At 46.2% G+C, this 22500-nt stretch overlaps 25 non-coding genes across 25 annotated transcripts; 19 read left to right on the top strand and 6 right to left on the bottom strand.

Moving 5' to 3' along the window:
* Positions 1 to 504: 504 nt before the first annotated feature.
* Positions 505 to 577, top strand: trnav-cac (transfer RNA valine (anticodon CAC)). The gene has a single exon. It is a non-coding gene; the product is annotated as a tRNA-Val (tRNA).
* Positions 578 to 650: 73 nt separating this feature from the next.
* Positions 651 to 723, top strand: trnav-aac (transfer RNA valine (anticodon AAC)). Its single transcript has one exon. It is a non-coding gene; the product is annotated as a tRNA-Val (tRNA).
* A 1323-nt stretch (positions 724 to 2046) lies between these two features.
* trnad-guc (transfer RNA aspartic acid (anticodon GUC)) lies at positions 2047 to 2118 on the bottom strand. Its single transcript has one exon. It is a non-coding gene; the product is annotated as a tRNA-Asp (tRNA).
* Positions 2119 to 3026: 908 nt separating this feature from the next.
* Positions 3027 to 3099, top strand: trnav-cac (transfer RNA valine (anticodon CAC)). The gene has a single exon. It is a non-coding gene; the product is annotated as a tRNA-Val (tRNA).
* Positions 3100 to 3172: 73 nt separating this feature from the next.
* trnav-aac (transfer RNA valine (anticodon AAC)) lies at positions 3173 to 3245 on the top strand. Its single transcript has one exon. It is a non-coding gene; the product is annotated as a tRNA-Val (tRNA).
* Positions 3246 to 4267: 1022 nt separating this feature from the next.
* trnav-cac (transfer RNA valine (anticodon CAC)) lies at positions 4268 to 4340 on the top strand. The gene has a single exon. It is a non-coding gene; the product is annotated as a tRNA-Val (tRNA).
* Positions 4341 to 4413: 73 nt separating this feature from the next.
* On the top strand, positions 4414 to 4486 carry trnav-aac (transfer RNA valine (anticodon AAC)). Its single transcript has one exon. It is a non-coding gene; the product is annotated as a tRNA-Val (tRNA).
* A 1526-nt stretch (positions 4487 to 6012) lies between these two features.
* On the top strand, positions 6013 to 6085 carry trnav-cac (transfer RNA valine (anticodon CAC)). Its single transcript has one exon. It is a non-coding gene; the product is annotated as a tRNA-Val (tRNA).
* A 73-nt stretch (positions 6086 to 6158) lies between these two features.
* Positions 6159 to 6231, top strand: trnav-aac (transfer RNA valine (anticodon AAC)). The gene has a single exon. It is a non-coding gene; the product is annotated as a tRNA-Val (tRNA).
* A 1550-nt stretch (positions 6232 to 7781) lies between these two features.
* Positions 7782 to 7854, top strand: trnav-aac (transfer RNA valine (anticodon AAC)). Its single transcript has one exon. It is a non-coding gene; the product is annotated as a tRNA-Val (tRNA).
* A 999-nt stretch (positions 7855 to 8853) lies between these two features.
* On the top strand, positions 8854 to 8926 carry trnav-cac (transfer RNA valine (anticodon CAC)). The gene has a single exon. It is a non-coding gene; the product is annotated as a tRNA-Val (tRNA).
* A 73-nt stretch (positions 8927 to 8999) lies between these two features.
* Positions 9000 to 9072, top strand: trnav-aac (transfer RNA valine (anticodon AAC)). The gene has a single exon. It is a non-coding gene; the product is annotated as a tRNA-Val (tRNA).
* A 1280-nt stretch (positions 9073 to 10352) lies between these two features.
* Positions 10353 to 10424, bottom strand: trnad-guc (transfer RNA aspartic acid (anticodon GUC)). Its single transcript has one exon. It is a non-coding gene; the product is annotated as a tRNA-Asp (tRNA).
* A 910-nt stretch (positions 10425 to 11334) lies between these two features.
* trnav-cac (transfer RNA valine (anticodon CAC)) lies at positions 11335 to 11407 on the top strand. Its single transcript has one exon. It is a non-coding gene; the product is annotated as a tRNA-Val (tRNA).
* A 73-nt stretch (positions 11408 to 11480) lies between these two features.
* On the top strand, positions 11481 to 11553 carry trnav-aac (transfer RNA valine (anticodon AAC)). Its single transcript has one exon. It is a non-coding gene; the product is annotated as a tRNA-Val (tRNA).
* Positions 11554 to 12894: 1341 nt separating this feature from the next.
* trnad-guc (transfer RNA aspartic acid (anticodon GUC)) lies at positions 12895 to 12966 on the bottom strand. The gene has a single exon. It is a non-coding gene; the product is annotated as a tRNA-Asp (tRNA).
* Positions 12967 to 13880: 914 nt separating this feature from the next.
* On the top strand, positions 13881 to 13953 carry trnav-aac (transfer RNA valine (anticodon AAC)). The gene has a single exon. It is a non-coding gene; the product is annotated as a tRNA-Val (tRNA).
* Positions 13954 to 15334: 1381 nt separating this feature from the next.
* On the bottom strand, positions 15335 to 15406 carry trnad-guc (transfer RNA aspartic acid (anticodon GUC)). Its single transcript has one exon. It is a non-coding gene; the product is annotated as a tRNA-Asp (tRNA).
* A 903-nt stretch (positions 15407 to 16309) lies between these two features.
* trnav-cac (transfer RNA valine (anticodon CAC)) lies at positions 16310 to 16382 on the top strand. Its single transcript has one exon. It is a non-coding gene; the product is annotated as a tRNA-Val (tRNA).
* Positions 16383 to 16455: 73 nt separating this feature from the next.
* On the top strand, positions 16456 to 16528 carry trnav-aac (transfer RNA valine (anticodon AAC)). The gene has a single exon. It is a non-coding gene; the product is annotated as a tRNA-Val (tRNA).
* Positions 16529 to 17875: 1347 nt separating this feature from the next.
* Positions 17876 to 17947, bottom strand: trnad-guc (transfer RNA aspartic acid (anticodon GUC)). The gene has a single exon. It is a non-coding gene; the product is annotated as a tRNA-Asp (tRNA).
* A 914-nt stretch (positions 17948 to 18861) lies between these two features.
* trnav-aac (transfer RNA valine (anticodon AAC)) lies at positions 18862 to 18934 on the top strand. Its single transcript has one exon. It is a non-coding gene; the product is annotated as a tRNA-Val (tRNA).
* Positions 18935 to 20315: 1381 nt separating this feature from the next.
* On the bottom strand, positions 20316 to 20387 carry trnad-guc (transfer RNA aspartic acid (anticodon GUC)). Its single transcript has one exon. It is a non-coding gene; the product is annotated as a tRNA-Asp (tRNA).
* A 903-nt stretch (positions 20388 to 21290) lies between these two features.
* Positions 21291 to 21363, top strand: trnav-cac (transfer RNA valine (anticodon CAC)). The gene has a single exon. It is a non-coding gene; the product is annotated as a tRNA-Val (tRNA).
* Positions 21364 to 21436: 73 nt separating this feature from the next.
* Positions 21437 to 21509, top strand: trnav-aac (transfer RNA valine (anticodon AAC)). Its single transcript has one exon. It is a non-coding gene; the product is annotated as a tRNA-Val (tRNA).
* The last annotated feature ends 991 nt before the right edge of the window (positions 21510 to 22500 follow it).

Below are 22500 nucleotides of genomic sequence, written 5' to 3'. Positions count from 1 at the left end.
TCACACTTCTTTCACAATCATTTCTGAAAATAACTGTCTGCATCACATAGTATTTGCTGCGATTACGTATTGTGTGCAAGCGATCTGTACCATTTCCATGATGCTATTTTCCCCAAAATATTGGAATTGTTGGAATTGGGTTAGGGTTAGAGTTAGGTTAGGTTAGGGTTAGGGTTAGGGTTAGGGTTAGACTGAAGTGGCGTCGGCTCAATAAACTGTCATTATCTTAGGAAGCTCAGGGCCTGACATCACTCACATGCAACCGCTCACGATACAAAGAAAGAAAATAGGCACCAATAAATCATTTTGTGGGAAGAAAGATAAAATTATTCAACAGATAATTGTGTAGGTTGTGCAGTTCCGCTACCCGTCTCTGTTTGCTGACTGGCCCATTTGATTGAAGATTCATCAGGAAGATGGAGGCCAAATTCGTGAGCTCAGTGGTGCGTTTATCGATGTTTGTTTGTGTGCCTTGGGTGGTCAGCTACCAAATTGTTACCAGATGTTTCCGTAGTGTAGTGGTTATCACGTTCGCCTCACACGCGAAAGGTCCCCGGTTCAAAACCGGGCGGAAACAGCTTTTGCATTAATGGTAAAGCTGACTTTGAACCCCACCATAACTGGCTATGATGTTGAAGATGATGACGGATGTTTCCGTAGTGTAGTGGTTATCACGTTCGCCTAACACGCGAAAGGTCCCCGGTTCGAGACCGGGCGGAAACAGCTTTTGTACACCATAGCTTTCAAGATATACCATTTGAATTGCGCAAAAAGGCTTCTGAAGAAGAAGAATGAATGACTTAGGGTTAGGGTTGGGTTAGGGTTAGGGTCAGGGTTAGGTTAGGGTTAGGGTTAAAAGGTTAGGTTTAGGGTAGGGTTAGAGTTAGGGTTAGGGTTAGAGTTAGAGGTTTAGTGTTAGGGATAGGGTTTAGGGTTAGGTTAGGGTTTAGGGTTAGGGTTGGGTTAGGGTTAAAAGGTTAGGGTTAGGGTTAGGGTTTAGGGTTGGGGTTAGGGTTAGGGTTGAGTGGGTTAGGGTTGGGATTGGGGTTAGAGTTAGAGTTAGGTTTAGGGTTTAGGGTTAGGGTTAGAGTTAGAGTTAGGGTTTAGGGTTAGGGTTGGGGTTGGGGTTAGGGTCAGGGTTAGGGTTAGCACGCGAAAGGTCCCCGGTTCGAGACCGGGCGGAAACAGCTTTTGTACACCACCAGGAGTTCAAGGTGCGGCCAAGAGCGCCCAGACCTTTACATTGGAGAAACAAAACAACCTCTCCGCAAACGAGTGGCCCACCAGAGGAGTGCTAACTCTGGACAAGACTCAGCAGTCCATTTACATCTTGAGGACAAGAAACACTCTTTTGAAGACAGCAATGTCCGCATTTTGGCAAAAGAAGACTGATGGTTTGAAAGAGGCCATTTTTGTCAAAGTGGAAAAATCCTCTCTAAACAGAGGTGGAGGACTGAGACACCATCTTTCATCCTCATACAATGCTGTCCAAAACACCCTCCCTAGGCAGATTTAGCCCCTGATCTAGACTTGGACAGGTCCTTCACACCTGTGCAGTGTGGCATTCACGTCTGAATAACCCCAATTGCCACCTGGGCTATGATCAGCCTTTGCATTAATGGCCCATTGAGACCCATCCCCAATGGGTGGGGACCCATAAACACATCCCCGTGAGCATAATGCTGACCCAATGTGACACACTCCATCACACTGGATTGGTCCTCCTCCTGTCCATGAACACCTCTGCCCATTCAACGGGCCTAATATAAGCCTGAACTCAAACCCAGCTCATCAGAACTGACGAAGCCTTCTGGTTAGGAGGCAAAACGTTTTCTTTGACTATGACGGTTCACCTGATTGGAGCCTTTGCTGAATGGTGTTTAGACTTATAAAGCTGATAATTCACCATTCCATTCACACATCTTTTACCACAACCTTGCGCCTTGAACGACTGCAGCTACCACCACCACTTAATCTGAGGACTATTTGATGCGTAACCAACAGTTTTGTGGCACGTCTTCACTGGCATCTGAAGAAAACAGAGAACTCCCCGTCGGGGAATCGAACCCCGGTCTTCCGCGTGACAGGCGGAGATACTGTCCACTATACTAACGAGGAGGACACGTACAGACAGTACTGGAGAAAGGCAGTGAATTCAAAGGAGACCTGAAATCTGGAAGACTGGTTGTTGAAGTTCCATTGTGTTGTTTCTCATGAACTCTTGGCCAGAAGACTATTTCAAAACCACTGCGCTACAAAAACTGACATGATCCTTTAGGTACAGACAAACTTTGAGAAAGTAAACAAAGCCCACTTCTTTCACAATCAATTCTGAAAATAACTGTCTGCATCACAAAGTATTTGCTGCGATTACGTATTGTGTGCAAGCGATCTGTACCATTTCCATGATGCTATTTTCCCCAAAATATTGGAATTGTTGGAATTGGGTTAGGGTTAGAGTTAGGTTAGGTTAGAGTTAGGGTTAGAGGGTTAGGGTTAGGGTTAGGGTTTAGGGTTAGGTTTAGGGTTAGGGTTAGGGTTAGGGTTTAGGGTTAGGTTTAGGTTTAGGGTTAGGGTTAGGGTTAGGGTTGGGGTTGGGGTTACGGTTAGAGTTAGGGTTAGGGTTTAGGGTTAGGTTAGGGTTAGGGTTAGGATTAGGGTTAGGGTCAGGGTTAGGTTAGGGTTAGGGGATAGGGTTAGGGTTAGGGTTAGACTGAAGTGGCGTCGGCTCAATAAACTGTCATTATCTTAGGAAGCTCAGGGCCTGACATCACTCACATGCAACCACTCACGATAAAAAGAAAGAAAATAGGCACCAATAAATCATTTTGTGGGAAGAAAGATAAAATTATTCAACAAATAATTGTGTAGGTTGTGCAGTTCCGCTACCCGTCTCTGTTTGCTGACTGGCCCATTTGATTGAAGATTTATCAGGAAGATGGAGGCCAAATTCGTGAGCTCAGTGGTGCGTTTATCGATGTTTGTTTGTGTGCCTTGGGTGGTCAGCTACCAAATTGTTACCAGATGTTTCCGTAGTGTAGTTGTTATCACGTTCGCCTCACACGCGAAAGGTCCCCGGTTCGAAACCGGGCGGAAACAGCTTTTGCATAAATGGAAAAGCTGACTTTGAACCCCACCATAACTGGCTATGATGTTGAAGATGATGACGGATGTTTCCGTAGTGTAGTGGTTATCACGTTCGCCTAACACGCGAAAGGTCCCCGGTTCGAGACCGGGCGGAAACAGCTTTTGTACACCACCAGGAGTTCAAGGTGCGGCCAAGAGCGCCCAGACCTTTACATTGGAGAAACAAAACAACCTCTCCGCAAACGAGTGGCCCACCAGAGGAGTGCTAACTCTGGACAAGACTCAGCAGTCCATTTACATCTTGAGGACAAGAAACACTCTTTTGAAGACAGCAATGTCCGCATTTTGGCAAAAGAAGACTGATGGTTTGAAAGAGGCCATTTTTGTCAAAGTGGAAAAATCCTCTCTAAACAGAGGTGGAGGACTGAGACACCATCTTTCATCCTCATACAATGCTGTCCAAAACACCCTCCCTAGGCAGATTTAGCCCCTGATCTAGACTTGGACAGGTCCTTCACACCTGTGCAGTGTGGCATTCACGTCTGAATAACCCCAATTGCCACCTGGGCTATGATCAGCCTTTGCATTAATGGCCCATTGAGACCCATCCCCAATGGGTGGGGACCCATAAACACATCCCCGTGAGCATAATGCTGACCCAATGTGACACACTCCATCACACTTCTTTCACAATCATTTCTGAAAATAACTGTCTGCATCACATAGTATTTGCTGCGATTACGTATTGTGTGCAAGCGATCTGTACCATTTCCATGATGCTATTTTCCCCAAAATATTGGAATTGTTGGAATTGGGTTAGGGTTAGAGTTAGGTTAGGTTAGGGTTAGGGTTAGGGTTAGGGTTAGACTGAAGTGGCGTCGGCTCAATAAACTGTCATTATCTTAGGAAGCTCAGGGCCTGACATCACTCACATGCAACCGCTCACGATACAAAGAAAGAAAATAGGCACCAATCAATCATTTTGTGGGAAGAAAGATAAAATTATTCAACAGATAATTGTGTAGGTTGTGCAGTTCCGCTACCCGTCTCTGTTTGCTGACTGGCCCATTTGATTGAAGATTCATCAGGAAGATGGAGGCCAAATTCGTGAGCTCAGTGGTGCGTTTATCGATGTTTGTTTGTGTGCCTTGGGTGGTCAGCTACCAAATTGTTACCAGATGTTTCCGTAGTGTAGTGGTTATCACGTTCGCCTCACACGCGAAAGGTCCCCGGTTCAAAACCGGGCGGAAACAGCTTTTGCATTAATGGTAAAGCTGACTTTGAACCCCACCATAACTGGCTATGATGTTGAAGATGATGACGGATGTTTCCGTAGTGTAGTGGTTATCACGTTCGCCTAACACGCGAAAGGTCCCCGGTTCGAGACCGGGCGGAAACAGCTTTTGTACACCATAGCTTTCAAGATATACCATTTGAATTGCGCAAAAAGGCTTCTGAGGAAGAAGAATGAATGACTTAGGGTTAGGGTTGGGTTAGGGTTAGGGTCAGGGTTAGGTTAGGGTTAGGGTTAAAAGGTTAGGTTTAGGGTAGGGTTAGAGTTAGGGTTAGGGTTGGGTTAGGGTTAGAGTTAGAGGTTTAGTGTTAGGGATAGGGTTTAGGGTTAGGTTAGGGTTTAGGGTTAGGGTTGGGTTAGGGTTAGGGTTAGGGTTAGGGTTTAGGGTTGGGGTTAGGGTTAGGGTTGAGTGGGTTAGGGTTGGGATTGGGGTTAGAGTTAGAGTTAGGTTTAGGGTTTAGGGTTAGGGTTAGGGTTAGAGTTAGAGTTAGGGTTTAGGGTTAGGGTTGGGGTTGGGGTTAGGGTCAGGGTTAGGGTTAGCACGCGAAAGGTCCCCGGTTCGAGACCGGGCGGAAACAGCTTTTGTACACCACCAGGAGTTCAAGGTGCGGCCAAGAGCGCCCAGACCTTTACATTGGAGAAACAAAACAACCTCTCCGCAAACGAGTGGCCCACCAGAGGAGTGCTAACTCTGGACAAGACTCAGCAGTCCATTTACATCTTGAGGACAAGAAACACTCTTTTGAAGACAGCAATGTCCGCATTTTGGCAAAAGAAGACTGATGGTTTGAAAGAGGCCATTTTTGTCAAAGTGGAAAAATCCTCTCTAAACAGAGGTGGAGGACTGAGACACCATCTTTCATCCTCATACAATGCTGTCCAAAACACCCTCCCTAGGCAGATTTAGCCCCTGATCTAGACTTGGACAGGTCCTTCACACCTGTGCAGTGTGGCATTCACGTCTGAATAACCCCAATTGCCACCTGGGCTATGATCAGCCTTTGCATTAATGGCCCATTGAGACCCATCCCCAATGGGTGGGGACCCATAAACACATCCCCGTGAGCATAATGCTGACCCAATGTGACACACTCCATCACACTTCTTTCACAATCATTTCTGAAAATAACTGTCTGCATCACATAGTATTTGCTGCGATTACGTATTGTGTGCAAGCGATCTGTACCATTTCCATGATGCTATTTTCCCCAAAATATTGGAATTGTTGGAATTGGGTTAGGGTTAGGGTTAGGATTAGGGTTAGGGTCAGGGTTAGGTTAGGGTTAGGGTTAGGGTTAGGGTTAGGGTTAGGGTTAGACTGAAGTGGCGTCGGCTCAATAAACTGTCATTATCTTAGGAAGCTCAGGGCCTGACATCACTCACATGCAACCACTCACGATAAAAAGAAAGAAAATAGGCACCAATAAATCATTTTGTGGGAAGAAAGATAAAATTATTCAACAGATAATTGTGTAGGTTGTGCAGTTCTGCTACCCGTCTCTGTTTGCTGACTGGCCCATTTGATTGAAGATTTATCAGGAAGATGGAGGCCAAATTCGTGAGCTCAGTGGTGCGTTTATCGATGTTTGTTTGTGTGCCTTGGGTGGTCAGCTACCAAATTGTTACCAGATGTTTCCGTAGTGTAGTGGTTATCACGTTCGCCTCACACGCGAAAGGTCCCCGGTTCAAAACCGGGCGGAAACAGCTTTTGCATTAATGGTAAAGCTGACTTTGAACCCCACCATAACTGGCTATGATGTTGAAGATGATGACGGATGTTTCCGTAGTGTAGTGGTTATCACGTTCGCCTAACACGCGAAAGGTCCCCGGTTCGAGACCGGGCGGAAACAGCTTTTGTACACCATAGCTTTCAAGATATACCATTTGAATTGCGCAAAAAGGCTTCTGAGGAAGAAGAATGAATGACTTAGGGTTAGGGTTGGGTTAGGGTTGGGTCAGGGTTAGGTTAGGGTTAGGGTTTAAAGGTTAGGTTTAGGGTAGGGTTAGAGTTAGGGTTAGGGTTTAGGGTTGGGTTAGGGTTAGAGTTAGAGGTTTAGTGTTAGGGATAGGGTTTAGGGTTAGGTTTGGTTAGAGTTAGGGTTTAGGGTTAGGGTTGGGTTAGGGTTAAAAGGTTAGGGTTAGGGTTAGGGTAGGGTTAGGGTTTAGGGTTAGGTTTAGGGTTAGGGTTAGGGTTGAGTGGGTTCGGGTTGGGATTGGGGTTAGAGTTAGAGTTAGGGTTAGGTTTAGGGTGTAGGGTTAGGGTTAGGGTTAGAGTTAGAGTTAGGGTTTAGGGTTAGGGTTGGGGTTGGGGTTAGGGTCAGGGTTAGGGTTAGGGTTAGCACGCGAAAGGTCCCCGGTTCGAGACCGGGCGGAAACAGCTTTTGTACACCACCAGGAGTTCAAGGTGCGGCCAAGAGCGCCCAGACCTTTACATTGGAGAAACAAAACAACCTCTCCGCAAACGAGTGGCCCACCAGAGGAGTGCTAACTCTGGACAAGACTCAGCAGTCCATTTACATCTTGAGGACAAGAAACACTCTTTTGAAGACAGCAATGTCCGCATTTTGGCAAAAGAAGACTGATGGTTTGAAAGAGGCCATTTTTGTCAAAGTGGAAAAATCCTCTCTAAACAGAGGTGGAGGACTGAGACACCATCTTTCATCCTCATACAATGCTGTCCAAAACACCCTCCCTAGGCAGATTTAGCCCCTGATCTAGACTTGGACAGGTCCTTCACACCTGTGCAGTGTGGCATTCACGTCTGAATAACCCCAATTGCCACCTGGGCTATGATCAGCCTTTGCATTAATGGCCCATTGAGACCCATCCCCAATGGGTGGGGACCCATAAACACATCCCCGTGAGCATAATGCTGACCCAATGTGACACACTCCATCACACTTCTTTCACAATCATTTCTGAAAATAACTGTCTGCATCACATAGTATTTGCTGCGATTACGTATTGTGTGCAAGCGATCTGTACCATTTCCATGATGCTATTTTCCCCAAAATATTGGAATTGTTGGAATTGGGTTAGGGTTAGAGTTAGGTTAGGTTAGAGTTTAGGATTAGGGTTAGAGTTAGACTGAAGTGGCGTCGGCTCAATAAACTGTCATTATCTTAGGAAGCTCAGGGCCTGACATCACTCACATGCAACCACTCACGATAAAAAGAAAGAAAATAGGCACCAATAAATCATTTTGTGGGAAGAAAGATAAAATTATTCAACAAATAATTGTGTAGGTTGTGCAGTTCCGCTACTCGTCTCTGTTTGCTGACTGGCCCATTTGATTGAAGATTTATCAGGAAGATGGAGGCCAAATTCGTGAGCTCAGTGGTGCGTTTATCGATGTTTGTTTGTGTGCCTTGGGTGGTCAGCTACCAAATTGTTACCAGATGTTTCCGTAGTGTAGTGGTTATCACGTTCGCCTAACACGCGAAAGGTCCCCGGTTCGAGACCGGGCGGAAACAGCTTTTGTACACCACCAGGAGTTCAAGGTGCGGCCAAGAGCCTTTACATTGGAGAAACAAAACAACCTCTCCGCAAACGAGTGTTAACTCTGGACAAGACTCAGCAGTCCATTTACATCTTGAGGACAAGAAACACTCTTTTGAAGACAGCAATGTCCGCATTTTGGCAAAAGAAGACTGATGGTTTGAAAGAGGCCATTTTTGTCAAAGTGGAAAAATCCTCTCTAAACAGAGGTGGAGGACTGAGACACCATCTTTCATCCTCATACAATGCTGTCCAAAACACCCTCCCTAGGCAGATTTAGCCCCTGATCTAGACTTGGACAGGTCCTTCACACCTGTGCAGTGTGGCATTCACGTCTGAATAACCCCAATTGCCACCTGGGCTATGATCAGCCTTTGCATTAATGGCCCATTGAGACCCATCCCCAATGGGTGGGGACCCATAAACACATCCCCGTGAGCATAATGCTGACCCAATGTGACACACTCCATCACACTTCTTTCACAATCATTTCTGAAAATAACTGTCTGCATCACATAGTATTTGCTGCGATTACGTATTGTGTGCAAGCGATCTGTACCATTTCCATGATGCTATTTTCCCCAAAATATTGGAATTGTTGGAATTGGGTTAGGGTTAGAGTTAGGTTAGGTTAGAGTTTAGGGTTAGGGTTAGAGTTAGACTGAAGTGGCGTCGGCTCAATAAACTGTCATTATCTTAGGAAGCTCAGGGCCTGACATCACTCACATGCAACCACTCACGATACAAAGAAAGAAAATAGGCACCAATAAATCATTTTGTGGGAAGAAAGATAAAATTATTCAACAAATAATTGTGTAGGTTGTGCAGTTCCGCTACTCGTCTCTGTTTGCTGACTGGCCCATTTGATTGAAGATTTATCAGGAAGATGGAGGCCAAATTCGTGAGCTCAGTGGTGCGTTTATCGATGTTTGTTTGTGTGCCTTGGGTGGTCAGCTACCAAATTGTTACCAGATGTTTCCGTAGTGTAGTGGTTATCACGTTCGCCTCACACGCGAAAGGTCCCCGGTTCAAAACCGGGCGGAAACAGCTTTTGCATTAATGGTAAAGCTGACTTTGAACCCCACCATAACTGGCTATGATGTTGAAGATGATGACGGATGTTTCCGTAGTGTAGTGGTTATCACGTTCGCCTAACACGCGAAAGGTCCCCGGTTCGGGACCGGGCGGAAACAGCTTTTGTACACCATAGCTTTCAAGATATACCATTTGAATTGCGCAAAAAGGCTTCTGAGGAAGAAGAATGAATGACTTAGGGTTAGGGTTGGGTTAGGGTTAGAGTTAGAGGTTTAGTGTTAGGGATAGGGTTTAGGGTTAGGTTTGGTTAGAGTTAGGGTTTAGGGTTAGGGTTGGGTTAGGGTTAAAAGGTTAGGGTTAGGGTTTAGGGTTGGGGTTAGGGTTAGGGTTAGGTTTAGGGTTAGGGTTAGGGTTGAGTGGGTTAGGGTTGGGATTGGGGTTAGAGTTAGAGTTAGGGTTAGGTTTAGGGGTTAGGGTTAGAGTTAGAGTTAGGGTTTAGGCTTAGGGTTGGGGTTGGGGTTAGGGTCAGGGTTAGGGTTAGCACGCGAAAGGTCCCCGGTTCGAGACCGGGCGGAAACAGCTTTTGTACACCACCAGGAGTTCAAGGTGCGGCCAAGAGCGCCCAGACCTTTACATTGGAGAAACAAAACAACCTCTCCGCAAACGAGTGGCCCACCAGAGGAGTGCTAACTCTGGACAAGACTCAGCAGTCCATTTACATCTTGAGGACAAGAAACACTCTTTTGAAGACAGCAATGTCCGCATTTTGGCAAAAGAAGACTGATGGTTTGAAAGAGGCCATTTTTGTCAAAGTGGAAAAATCCTCTCTAAACAGAGGTGGAGGACTGAGACACCATCTTTCATCCTCATACAATGCTGTCCAAAACACCCTCCCTAGGCAGATTTAGCCCCTGATCTAGACTTGGACAGGTCCTTCACACCTGTGCAGTGTGGCATTCACGTCTGAATAACCCCAATTGCCACCTGGGCTATGATCAGCCTTTGCATTAACGGCCCATTGAGACCCATCCCCAATGGGTGGGGACCCATAAACACATCCCCGTGAGCATAATGCTGACCCAATGTGACACACTCCATCACACTGGATTGGTCCTCCTCCTGTCCATGAACACCTCTGCCCATTCAACGGGCCTAATATAAGCCTGAACTCAAACCCAGCTCATCAGAACTGACGAAGCCTTCTGGTTAGGAGGCAAAACGTTTTCTTTGACTATGACGGTTCACCTGATTGGAGCCTTTGCTGAATGGTGTTTAGACTTATAAAGCTGATAATTCACCATTCCATTCACACATCTTTTACCACAACCTTGCGCCTTGAACGACTGCAGCTACCACCACCACTTAATCTGAGGACTATTTGATGCGTAACCAACAGTTTTGTGGCACGTCTTCACTGGCATCTGAAGAAAACAGAGAACTCCCCGTCGGGGAATCGAACCCCGGTCTTCCGCGTGACAGGCGGAGATACTGTCCACTATACTAACGAGGAGGACACGTACAGACAGTACCGGAGAAAGGCAGTGAATTCAAAGGAGACCTGAAATCTGGAAGACTGGTTGTTGAAGTTCCATTGTGTTGTTTCTCATGAACTCTTGGCCAGAAGACTATTTCAAAACCACTGCGCTACAAAAACTGACATGATCCTTTCAGTAGAGACAAACTTTGAGAAAATAAACAAAGCCCACTTCTTTCACAATCATTTCTGAAAATAGCTGTCTGCATCACAAAGTATTTGCTGCGATTACGCATTGTGTGCAAGCGATCTGTACCATTTCCATGATGCTATTTTCCCCAAAATATTGGAATTGTTGGAATTGGGTTAGGGTTAGAGTTAGGTTAGGGTTAGAGTTAGGGTTAGAGGGTTAGGGTTAGGGTTTAGGGTTTAGGGTTAGGTTTAGGGTTAGGGTTAGGGTTAGGGTTTAGGGTTAGGTTTAGGTTTAGGGTTAGGGTTAGGGTTAGGGTTGGGGTTGGGGTTAGAGTTAGGGTTAGGGTTTAGGGTTAGGTTAGGGTTAGGGTTAGGATTAGGGTTAGGGTCAGGGTTAGGTTAGGGTTAGGGTTAGGGGATAGGGTTAGGGTTAGGGTTAGACTGAAGTGGCGTCGGCTCAATAAACTGTCATTATCTTAGGAAGCTCAGGGCCTGACATCACCCACATGCAACCACTCACGATAAAAAGAAAGAAAATAGGCACCAATAAATCATTTTGTGGGAAGAAAGATAAAATTATTCAACAAATAATTGTGTAGGTTGTGCAGTTCCGCTACCCGTCTCTGTTTGCTGACTGGCCCATTTGATTGAAGATTTATCAGGAAGATGGAGGCCAAATTCGTGAGCTCAGTGGTGCGTTTATCGATGTTTGTTTGTGTGCCTTGGGTGGTCAGCTACCAAATTGTTACCAGATGTTTCCGTAGTGTAGTGGTTATCACGTTCGCCTCACACGCGAAAGGTCCCCGGTTCAAAACCGGGCGGAAACAGCTTTTGCATTAATGGTAAAGCTGACTTTGAACCCCACCATAACTGGCTATGATGTTGAAGATGATGACGGATGTTTCCGTAGTGTAGTGGTTATCACGTTCGCCTAACACGCGAAAGGTCCCCGGTTCGAGACCGGGCGGAAACAGCTTTTGTACACCATAGCTTTCAAGATATACCATTTGAATTGCGCAAAAAGGCTTCTGAGGAAGAAGAATGAATGACTTAGGGTTAGGGTTGGGTTAGGGTTAGGGTCAGGGTTAGGTTAGGGTTAGGGTTAAAAGGTTAGGTTTAGGGTAGGGTTAGAGTTAGGGTTTAGGGTTAGGGTTGGGTTAGGGTTAGAGTTAGAGGTTTAGTGTTAGGGATAGGGTTTAGGGTTAGGTTAGGGTTTAGGGTTAGGGTTGGGTTAGGGTTAAAAGGTTAGGGTTAGGGTTTAGGGTTGGGGTTAGGGTTAGGGTTGAGTGGGTTAGGGTTGGGATTGGGGTTAGAGTTAGAGTTAGGTTTAGGGTTTAGGGTTAGGGTTAGGGTTAGGGTTAGAGTTAGAGTTAGGGTTTAGGGTTAGGGTTGGGGTTAGGGTCAGGGTTAGGGTTAGCACGCGAAAGGTCCCCGGTTCGAGACCGGGCGGAAACAGCTTTTGTACACCACCAGGAGTTCAAGGTGCGGCCAAGAGCGCCCAGACCTTTACATTGGAGAAACAAAACAACCTCTCCGCAAACGAGTGGCCCACCAGAGGAGTGCTAACTCTGGACAAGACTCAGCAGTCCATTTACATCTTGAGGACAAGAAACACTCTTTTGAAGACAGCAATGTCCGCATTTTGGCAAAAGAAGACTGATGGTTTGAAAGAGGCCATTTTTGTCAAAGTGGAAAAATCCTCTCTAAACAGAGGTGGAGGACTGAGACACCATCTTTCATCCTCATACAATGCTGTCCAAAACACCCTCCCTAGGCAGATTTAGCCCCTGATCTAGACTTGGACAGGTCCTTCACACCTGTGCAGTGTGGCATTCACGTCTGAATAACCCCAATTGCCACCTGGGCTATGATCAGCCTTTGCATTAATGGCCCATTGAGACCCATCCCCAATGGGTGGGGACCCACAAACACATCCCCGTGAGCATAATGCTGACCCAATGTGACACACTCCATCACACTGGATTGGTCCTCCTCCTGTCCATGAACACCTCTGCCCATTCAACGGGCCTAATATAAGCCTGAACTCAAACCCAGCTCATCAGAACTGACGAAGCCTTCTGGTTAGGAGGCAAAACGTTTTCTTTGACTATGACAGTTCACCTGATTGGAGCCTTTGCTGAATGGTGTTTAGACTTATAAAGCTGATAATTCACCATTCCATTCACACATCTTTTACCACAACCTTGCGCCTTGAACGACTGCAGCTACCACCACCACTTAATCTGAGGACTATTTGATGCGTAACCAACAGTTTTGTGGCACGTCTTCACTGGCATCTGAAGAAAACAGAGAACTCCCCGTCGGGGAATCGAACCCCAGTCTTCCGCGTGACAGGCGGAGATACTGTCCACTATACTAACGAGGAGGACACGTACAGACAGTACTGGAGAAAGGCAGTGAATTCAAAGGAGACCTGAAATCTGGAAGACTGGTTGTTGAAGTTCCATTGTGTTGTTTCTCATGAACTCTTGGCCAGAAGACTATTTCAAAACCACTGTGCTACAAAAACTGACATGATCCTTTAGGTACAGACAAACTTTGAGAAAGTAAACAAAGCCCACTTCTTTCACAATCAATTCTGAAAATAACTGTCTGCATCACAAAGTATTTGCTGCGATTACGTATTGTGTGCAAGCGATCTGTACCATTTCCATGATGCTATTTTCCCCAAAATATTGGAATTGTTGGAATTGGGTTAGGGTTAGAGTTAGGTTAGGTTAGAGTTAGGGTTAGAGGGTTAGGGTTAGGGTTAGGGTTTAGGGTTAGGTTTAGGGTTAGGGTTAGGGTTAGGGTTTAGGGTTAGGTTTAGGTTTAGGGTTAGGGTTAGGGTTAGGGTTGGGGTTGGGGTTACGGTTAGAGTTAGGGTTAGGGTTTAGGGTTAGGTTAGGGTTAGGGTTAGGATTAGGGTTAGGGTCAGGGTTAGGTTAGGGTTAGGGTTAGGGGATAGGGTTAGGGTTAGGGTTAGACTGAAGTGGCGTCGGCTCAATAAACTGTCATTATCTTAGGAAGCTCAGGGCCTGACATCACTCACATGCAACCACTCACGATAAAAAGAAAGAAAATAGGCACCAATAAATCATTTTGTGGGAAGAAAGATAAAATTATTCAACAAATAATTGTGTAGGTTGTGCAGTTCCGCTACCCGTCTCTGTTTGCTGACTGGCCCATTTGATTGAAGATTTATCAGGAAGATGGAGGCCAAATTCGTGAGCTCAGTGGTGCGTTTATCGATGTTTGTTTGTGTGCCTTGGGTGGTCAGCTACCAAATTGTTACCAGATGTTTCCGTAGTGTAGTGGTTATCACGTTCGCCTAACACGCGAAAGGTCCCCGGTTCGAGACCGGGCGGAAACAGCTTTTGTACACCATAGCTTTCAAGATATACCATTTGAATTGCGCAAAAAGGCTTCTGAGGAAGAAGAATGAATGACTTAGGGTTAGGGTTGGGTCAGGGTTAGGTTAGGGTTAGGGTTTAAAGGTTAGGTTTAGGGTAGGGTTAGAGTTAGGGTTAGGGTTTAGGGTTAGGGTTGGGTTAGGGTTAGAGTTAGAGGTTTAGTGTTAGGGATAGGGTTTAGGGTTAGGTTTGGTTAGAGTTAGGGTTTAGGGTTAGGGTTGGGTTAGGGTTAAAAGGTTAGGGTTAGGGTTAGGGTAGGGTTAGGGTTTAGGGTTAGGTTTAGGGTTAGGGTTAGGGTTGAGTGGGTTAGGGTTGGGATTGGGGTTAGAGTTAGAGTTAGGGTTAGGTTTAGGGTTTAGGGTTAGGGTTAGGGTTAGAGTTAGAGTTAGGGTTTAGGGTTAGGGTTGGGGTTGGGGTTAGGGTCAGGGTTAGGGTTAGGGTTAGCACGCGAAAGGTCCCCGGTTCGAGACCGGGCGGAAACAGCTTTTGTACACCACCAGGAGTTCAAGGTGCGGCCAAGAGCGCCCAGACCTTTACATTGGAGAAACAAAACAACCTCTCCGCAAACGAGTGGCCCACCAGAGGAGTGCTAACTCTGGACAAGACTCAGCAGTCCATTTACATCTTGAGGACAAGAAACACTCTTTTGAAGACAGCAATGTCCGCATTTTGGCAAAAGAAGACTGATGGTTTGAAAGAGGCCATTTTTGTCAAAGTGGAAAAATCCTCTCTAAACAGAGGTGGAGGACTGAGACACCATCTTTCATCCTCATACAATGCTGTCCAAAACACCCTCCCTAGGCAGATTTAGCCCCTGATCTAGACTTGGACAGGTCCTTCACACCTGTGCAGTGTGGCATTCACGTCTGAATAACCCCAATTGCCACCTGGGCTATGATCAGCCTTTGCATTAATGGCCCATTGAGACCCATCCCCAATGGGTGGGGACCCACAAACACATCCCCGTGAGCATAATGCTGACCCAATGTGACACACTCCATCACACTGGATTGGTCCTCCTCCTGTCCATGAACACCTCTGCCCATTCAACGGGCCTAATATAAGCCTGAACTCAAACCCAGCTCATCAGAACTGACGAAGCCTTCTGGTTAGGAGGCAAAACGTTTTCTTTGACTATGACGGTTCACCTGATTGGAGCCTTTGCTGAATGGTGTTTAGACTTATAAAGCTGATAATTCACCATTCCATTCACACATCTTTTACCACAACCTTGCGCCTTGAACGACTGCAGCTACCACCACCACTTAATCTGAGGACTATTTGATGCGTAACCAACAGTTTTGTGGCACGTCTTCACTGGCATCTGAAGAAAACAGAGAACTCCCCGTCGGGGAATCGAACCCCGGTCTTCCGCGTGACAGGCGGAGATACTGTCCACTATACTAACGAGGAGGACACGTAGAGACAGTACTGGAGAAAGGCAGTGAATTCAAAGGAGACCTGAAATCTGGAAGACTGGTTGTTGAAGTTCCATTGTGTTGTTTCTCATGAACTCTTGGCCAGAAGACTATTTCAAAACCACTGCGCTACAAAAACTGACATGATCCTTTCAGTAGAGACAAACTTTGAGAAAATAAACAAAGCCCACTTCTTTCACAATCATTTCTGAAAATAGCTGTCTGCATCACAAAGTATTTGCTGCGATTACGCATTGTGTGCAAGCGATCTGTACCATTTCCATGATGCTATTTTCCCCAAAATATTGGAATTGTTGGAATTGGGTTAGGGTTAGAGTTAGGTTAGGGTTAGAGTTAGGGTTAGAGGGTTAGGGTTAGGGTTTAGGGTTTAGGGTTAGGTTTAGGGTTAGGGTTAGGGTTAGGGTTAGGTTTAGGTTTAGGGTTAGGGTTAGGGTTAGGGTTGGGGTTGGGGTTAGAGTTAGGGTTAGGGTTTAGGGTTAGGTTAGGGTTAGGGTTAGGATTAGGGTTAGGGTCAGGGTTAGGTTAGGGTTAGGGTTAGGGGATAGGGTTAGGGTTAGGGTTAGACTGAAGTGGCGTCGGCTCAATAAACTGTCATTATCTTAGGAAGCTCAGGGCCTGACATCACCCACATGCAACCACTCACGATAAAAAGAAAGAAAATAGGCACCAATAAATCATTTTGTGGGAAGAAAGATAAAATTATTCAACAAATAATTGTGTAGGTTGTGCAGTTCCGCTACCCGTCTCTGTTTGCTGACTGGCCCATTTGATTGAAGATTTATCAGGAAGATGGAGGCCAAATTCGTGAGCTCAGTGGTGCGTTTATCGATGTTTGTTTGTGTGCCTTGGGTGGTCAGCTACCAAATTGTTACCAGATGTTTCCGTAGTGTAGTGGTTATCACGTTCGCCTCACACGCGAAAGGTCCCCGGTTCAAAACCGGGCGGAAACAGCTTTTGCATTAATGGTAAAGCTGACTTTGAACCCCACCATAACTGGCTATGATGTTGAAGATGATGACGGATGTTTCCGTAGTGTAGTGGTTATCACGTTCGCCTAACACGCGAAAGGTCCCCGGTTCGAGACCGGGCGGAAACAGCTTTTGTACACCATAGCTTTCAAGATATACCATTTGAATTGCGCAAAAAGGCTTCTGAGGAAGAAGAATGAATGACTTAGGGTTAGGGTTGGGTTAGGGTTAGGGTCAGGGTTAGGTTAGGGTTAGGGTTAAAAGGTTAGGTTTAGGGTAGGGTTAGAGTTAGGGTTTAGGGTTAGGGTTGGGTTAGGGTTAGAGTTAGAGGTTTAGTGTTAGGGATAGGGTTTAGGGTTAGGTTAGGGTTTAGGGTTAGGGTTGGGTTAGGGTTAAAAGGTTAGGGTTAGGGTTTAGGGTTGGGGTTAGGGTTAGGGTTGAGTGGGTTAGGGTTGGGATTGGGGTTAGAGTTAGAGTTAGGTTTAGGGTTTAGGGTTAGGGTTAGGGTTAGGGTTAGAGTTAGAGTTAGGGTTTAGGGTTAGGGTTGGGGTTGGGGTTAGGGTCAGGGTTAGGGTTAGCACGCGAAAGGTCCCCGGTTCGAGACCGGGCGGAAACAGCTTTTGTACACCACCAGGAGTTCAAGGTGCGGCCAAGAGCGCCCAGACCTTTACATTGGAGAAACAAAACAACCTCTCCGCAAACGAGTGGCCCACCAGAGGAGTGCTAACTCTGGACAAGACTCAGCAGTCCATTTACATCTTGAGGACAAGAAACACTCTTTTGAAGACAGCAATGTCCGCATTTTGGCAAAAGAAGACTGATGGTTTGAAAGAGGCCATTTTTGTCAAAGTGGAAAAATCCTCTCTAAACAGAGGTGGAGGACTGAGACACCATCTTTCATCCTCATACAATGCTGTCCAAAACACCCTCCCTAGGCAGATTTAGCCCCTGATCTAGACTTGGACAGGTCCTTCACACCTGTGCAGTGTGGCATTCACGTCTGAATAACCCCAATTGCCACCTGGGCTATGATCAGCCTTTGCATTAATGGCCCATTGAGACCCATCCCCAATGGGTGGGGACCCACAAACACATCCCCGTGAGCATAATGCTGACCCAATGTGACACACTCCATCACACTGGATTGGTCCTCCTCCTGTCCATGAACACCTCTGCCCATTCAACGGGCCTAATATAAGCCTGAACTCAAACCCAGCTCATCAGAACTGACGAAGCCTTCTGGTTAGGAGGCAAAACGTTTTCTTTGACTATGACAGTTCACCTGATTGGAGCCTTTGCTGAATGGTGTTTAGACTTATAAAGCTGATAATTCACCATTCCATTCACACATCTTTTACCACAACCTTGCGCCTTGAACGACTGCAGCTACCACCACCACTTAATCTGAGGACTATTTGATGCGTAACCAACAGTTTTGTGGCACGTCTTCACTGGCATCTGAAGAAAACAGAGAACTCCCCGTCGGGGAATCGAACCCCAGTCTTCCGCGTGACAGGCGGAGATACTGTCCACTATACTAACGAGGAGGACACGTACAGACAGTACTGGAGAAAGGCAGTGAATTCAAAGGAGACCTGAAATCTGGAAGACTGGTTGTTGAAGTTCCATTGTGTTGTTTCTCATGAACTCTTGGCCAGAAGACTATTTCAAAACCACTGCGCTACAAAAACTGACATGATCCTTTAGGTACAGACAAACTTTGAGAAAGTAAACAAAGCCCACTTCTTTCACAATCAATTCTGAAAATAACTGTCTGCATCACAAAGTATTTGCTGCGATTACGTATTGTGTGCAAGCGATCTGTACCATTTCCATGATGCTATTTTCCCCAAAATATTGGAATTGTTGGAATTGGGTTAGGGTTAGAGTTAGGTTAGGTTAGAGTTAGGGTTAGAGGGTTAGGGTTAGGGTTAGGGTTTAGGGTTAGGTTTAGGGTTAGGGTTAGGGTTAGGGTTTAGGGTTAGGTTTAGGTTTAGGGTTAGGGTTAGGGTTAGGGTTGGGGTTGGGGTTACGGTTAGAGTTAGGGTTAGGGTTTAGGGTTAGGTTAGGGTTAGGGTTAGGATTAGGGTTAGGGTCAGGGTTAGGTTAGGGTTAGGGTTAGGGGATAGGGTTAGGGTTAGGGTTAGACTGAAGTGGCGTCGGCTCAATAAACTGTCATTATCTTAGGAAGCTCAGGGCCTGACATCACTCACATGCAACCACTCACGATAAAAAGAAAGAAAATAGGCACCAATAAATCATTTTGTGGGAAGAAAGATAAAATTATTCAACAAATAATTGTGTAGGTTGTGCAGTTCCGCTACCCGTCTCTGTTTGCTGACTGGCCCATTTGATTGAAGATTTATCAGGAAGATGGAGGCCAAATTCGTGAGCTCAGTGGTGCGTTTATCGATGTTTGTTTGTGTGCCTTGGGTGGTCAGCTACCAAATTGTTACCAGATGTTTCCGTAGTGTAGTGGTTATCACGTTCGCCTAACACGCGAAAGGTCCCCGGTTCGAGACCGGGCGGAAACAGCTTTTGTACACCATAGCTTTCAAGATATACCATTTGAATTGCGCAAAAAGGCTTCTGAGGAAGAAGAATGAATGACTTAGGGTTAGGGTTGGGTCAGGGTTAGGTTAGGGTTAGGGTTTAAAGGTTAGGTTTAGGGTAGGGTTAGAGTTAGGGTTAGGGTTTAGGGTTAGGGTTGGGTTAGGGTTAGAGTTAGAGGTTTAGTGTTAGGGATAGGGTTTAGGGTTAGGTTTGGTTAGAGTTAGGGTTTAGGGTTAGGGTTGGGTTAGGGTTAAAAGGTTAGGGTTAGGGTTAGGGTAGGGTTAGGGTTTAGGGTTAGGTTTAGGGTTAGGGTTAGGGTTGAGTGGGTTAGGGTTGGGATTGGGGTTAGAGTTAGAGTTAGGGTTAGGTTTAGGGTTTAGGGTTAGGGTTAGGGTTAGAGTTAGAGTTAGGGTTTAGGGTTAGGGTTGGGGTTGGGGTTAGGGTCAGGGTTAGGGTTAGGGTTAGCACGCGAAAGGTCCCCGGTTCGAGACCGGGCGGAAACAGCTTTTGTACACCACCAGGAGTTCAAGGTGCGGCCAAGAGCGCCCAGACCTTTACATTGGAGAAACAAAACAACCTCTCCGCAAACGAGTGGCCCACCAGAGGAGTGCTAACTCTGGACAAGACTCAGCAGTCCATTTACATCTTGAGGACAAGAAACACTCTTTTGAAGACAGCAATGTCCGCATTTTGGCAAAAGAAGACTGATGGTTTGAAAGAGGCCATTTTTGTCAAAGTGGAAAAATCCTCTCTAAACAGAGGTGGAGGACTGAGACACCATCTTTCATCCTCATACAATGCTGTCCAAAACACCCTCCCTAGGCAGATTTAGCCCCTGATCTAGACTTGGACAGGTCCTTCACACCTGTGCAGTGTGGCATTCACGTCTGAATAACCCCAATTGCCACCTGGGCTATGATCAGCCTTTGCATTAATGGCCCATTGAGACCCATCCCCAATGGGTGGGGACCCACAAACACATCCCCGTGAGCATAATGCTGACCCAATGTGACACACTCCATCACACTGGATTGGTCCTCCTCCTGTCCATGAACACCTCTGCCCATTCAACGGGCCTAATATAAGCCTGAACTCAAACCCAGCTCATCAGAACTGACGAAGCCTTCTGGTTAGGAGGCAAAACGTTTTCTTTGACTATGACGGTTCACCTGATTGGAGCCTTTGCTGAATGGTGTTTAGACTTATAAAGCTGATAATTCACCATTCCATTCACACATCTTTTACCACAACCTTGCGCCTTGAACGACTGCAGCTACCACCACCACTTAATCTGAGGACTATTTGATGCGTAACCAACAGTTTTGTGGCACGTCTTCACTGGCATCTGAAGAAAACAGAGAACTCCCCGTCGGGGAATCGAACCCCGGTCTTCCGCGTGACAGGCGGAGATACTGTCCACTATACTAACGAGGAGGACACGTAGAGACAGTACTGGAGAAAGGCAGTGAATTCAAAGGAGACCTGAAATCTGGAAGACTGGTTGTTGAAGTTCCATTGTGTTGTTTCTCATGAACTCTTGGCCAGAAGACTATTTCAAAACCACTGCGCTACAAAAACTGACATGATCCTTTCAGTAGAGACAAACTTTGAGAAAATAAACAAAGCCCACTTCTTTCACAATCATTTCTGAAAATAGCTGTCTGCATCACAAAGTATTTGCTGCGATTACGCATTGTGTGCAAGCGATCTGTACCATTTCCATGATGCTATTTTCCCCAAAATATTGGAATTGTTGGAATTGGGTTAGGGTTAGAGTTAGGTTAGGGTTAGAGTTAGGGTTAGAGGGTTAGGGTTAGGGTTTAGGGTTTAGGGTTAGGTTTAGGGTTAGGGTTAGGGTTAGGGTTAGGTTTAGGTTTAGGGTTAGGGTTAGGGTTAGGGTTGGGGTTGGGGTTAGAGTTAGGGTTAGGGTTTAGGGTTAGGTTAGGGTTAGGGTTAGGATTAGGGTTAGGGTCAGGGTTAGGTTAGGGTTAGGGTTAGGGGATAGGGTTAGGGTTAGGGTTAGACTGAAGTGGCGTCGGCTCAATAAACTGTCATTATCTTAGGAAGCTCAGGGCCTGACATCACCCACATGCAACCACTCACGATAAAAAGAAAGAAAATAGGCACCAATAAATCATTTTGTGGGAAGAAAGATAAAATTATTCAACAAATAATTGTGTAGGTTGTGCAGTTCCGCTACCCGTCTCTGTTTGCTGACTGGCCCATTTGATTGAAGATTTATCAGGAAGATGGAGGCCAAATTCGTGAGCTCAGTGGTGCGTTTATCGATGTTTGTTTGTGTGCCTTGGGTGGTCAGCTACCAAATTGTTACCAGATGTTTCCGTAGTGTAGTGGTTATCACGTTCGCCTCACACGCGAAAGGTCCCCGGTTCAAAACCGGGCGGAAACAGCTTTTGCATTAATGGTAAAGCTGACTTTGAACCCCACCATAACTGGCTATGATGTTGAAGATGATGACGGATGTTTCCGTAGTGTAGTGGTTATCACGTTCGCCTAACACGCGAAAGGTCCCCGGTTCGAGACCGGGCGGAAACAGCTTTTGTACACCATAGCTTTCAAGATATACCATTTGAATTGCGCAAAAAGGCTTCTGAGGAAGAAGAATGAATGACTTAGGGTTAGGGTTAGGTTAGGGTTAGGGTTAAAAGGTTAGGTTTAGGGTAGGGTTAGAGTTAGGGTTTAGGGTTAGGGTTGGGTTAGGGTTAGAGTTAGAGGTTTAGTGTTAGGGATAGGGTTTAGGGTTAGGTTAGGGTTTAGGGTTAGGGTTGGGTTAGGGTTAAAAGGTTAGGGTTAGGGTTTAGGGTTGGGGTTAGGGTTAGGGTTGAGTGGGTTAGGGTTGGGATTGGGGTTAGAGTTAGAGTTAGGTTTAGGGTTTAGGGTTAGGGTTAGGGTTAGGGTTAGAGTTAGAGTTAGGGTTTAGGGTTAGGGTTGGGGTTGGGGTTAGGGTCAGGGTTAGGGTTAGCACGCGAAAGGTCCCCGGTTCGAGACCGGGCGGAAACAGCTTTTGTACACCACCAGGAGTTCAAGGTGCGGCCAAGAGCGCCCAGACCTTTACATTGGAGAAACAAAACAACCTCTCCGCAAACGAGTGGCCCACCAGAGGAGTGCTAACTCTGGACAAGACTCAGCAGTCCATTTACATCTTGAGGACAAGAAACACTCTTTTGAAGACAGCAATGTCCGCATTTTGGCAAAAGAAGACTGATGGTTTGAAAGAGGCCATTTTTGTCAAAGTGGAAAAATCCTCTCTAAACAGAGGTGGAGGACTGAGACACCATCTTTCATCCTCATACAATGCTGTCCAAAACACCCTCCCTAGGCAGATTTAGCCCCTGATCTAGACTTGGACAGGTCCTTCACACCTGTGCAGTGTGGCATTCACGTCTGAATAACCCCAATTGCCACCTGGGCTATGATCAGCCTTTGCATTAATGGCCCATTGAGACCCATCCCCAATGGGTGGGGACCCACAAACACATCCCCGTGAGCATAATGCTGACCCAATGTGACACACTCCATCACACTG

This window comes from Synchiropus splendidus, chromosome 5 (assembly GCF_027744825.2).
Source record: "Synchiropus splendidus isolate RoL2022-P1 chromosome 5, RoL_Sspl_1.0, whole genome shotgun sequence".
Lineage (NCBI taxonomy): Eukaryota > Metazoa > Chordata > Actinopteri > Syngnathiformes > Callionymidae > Synchiropus > Synchiropus splendidus.
This window is presented reverse-complemented; position numbering and strand designations above follow the sequence as displayed.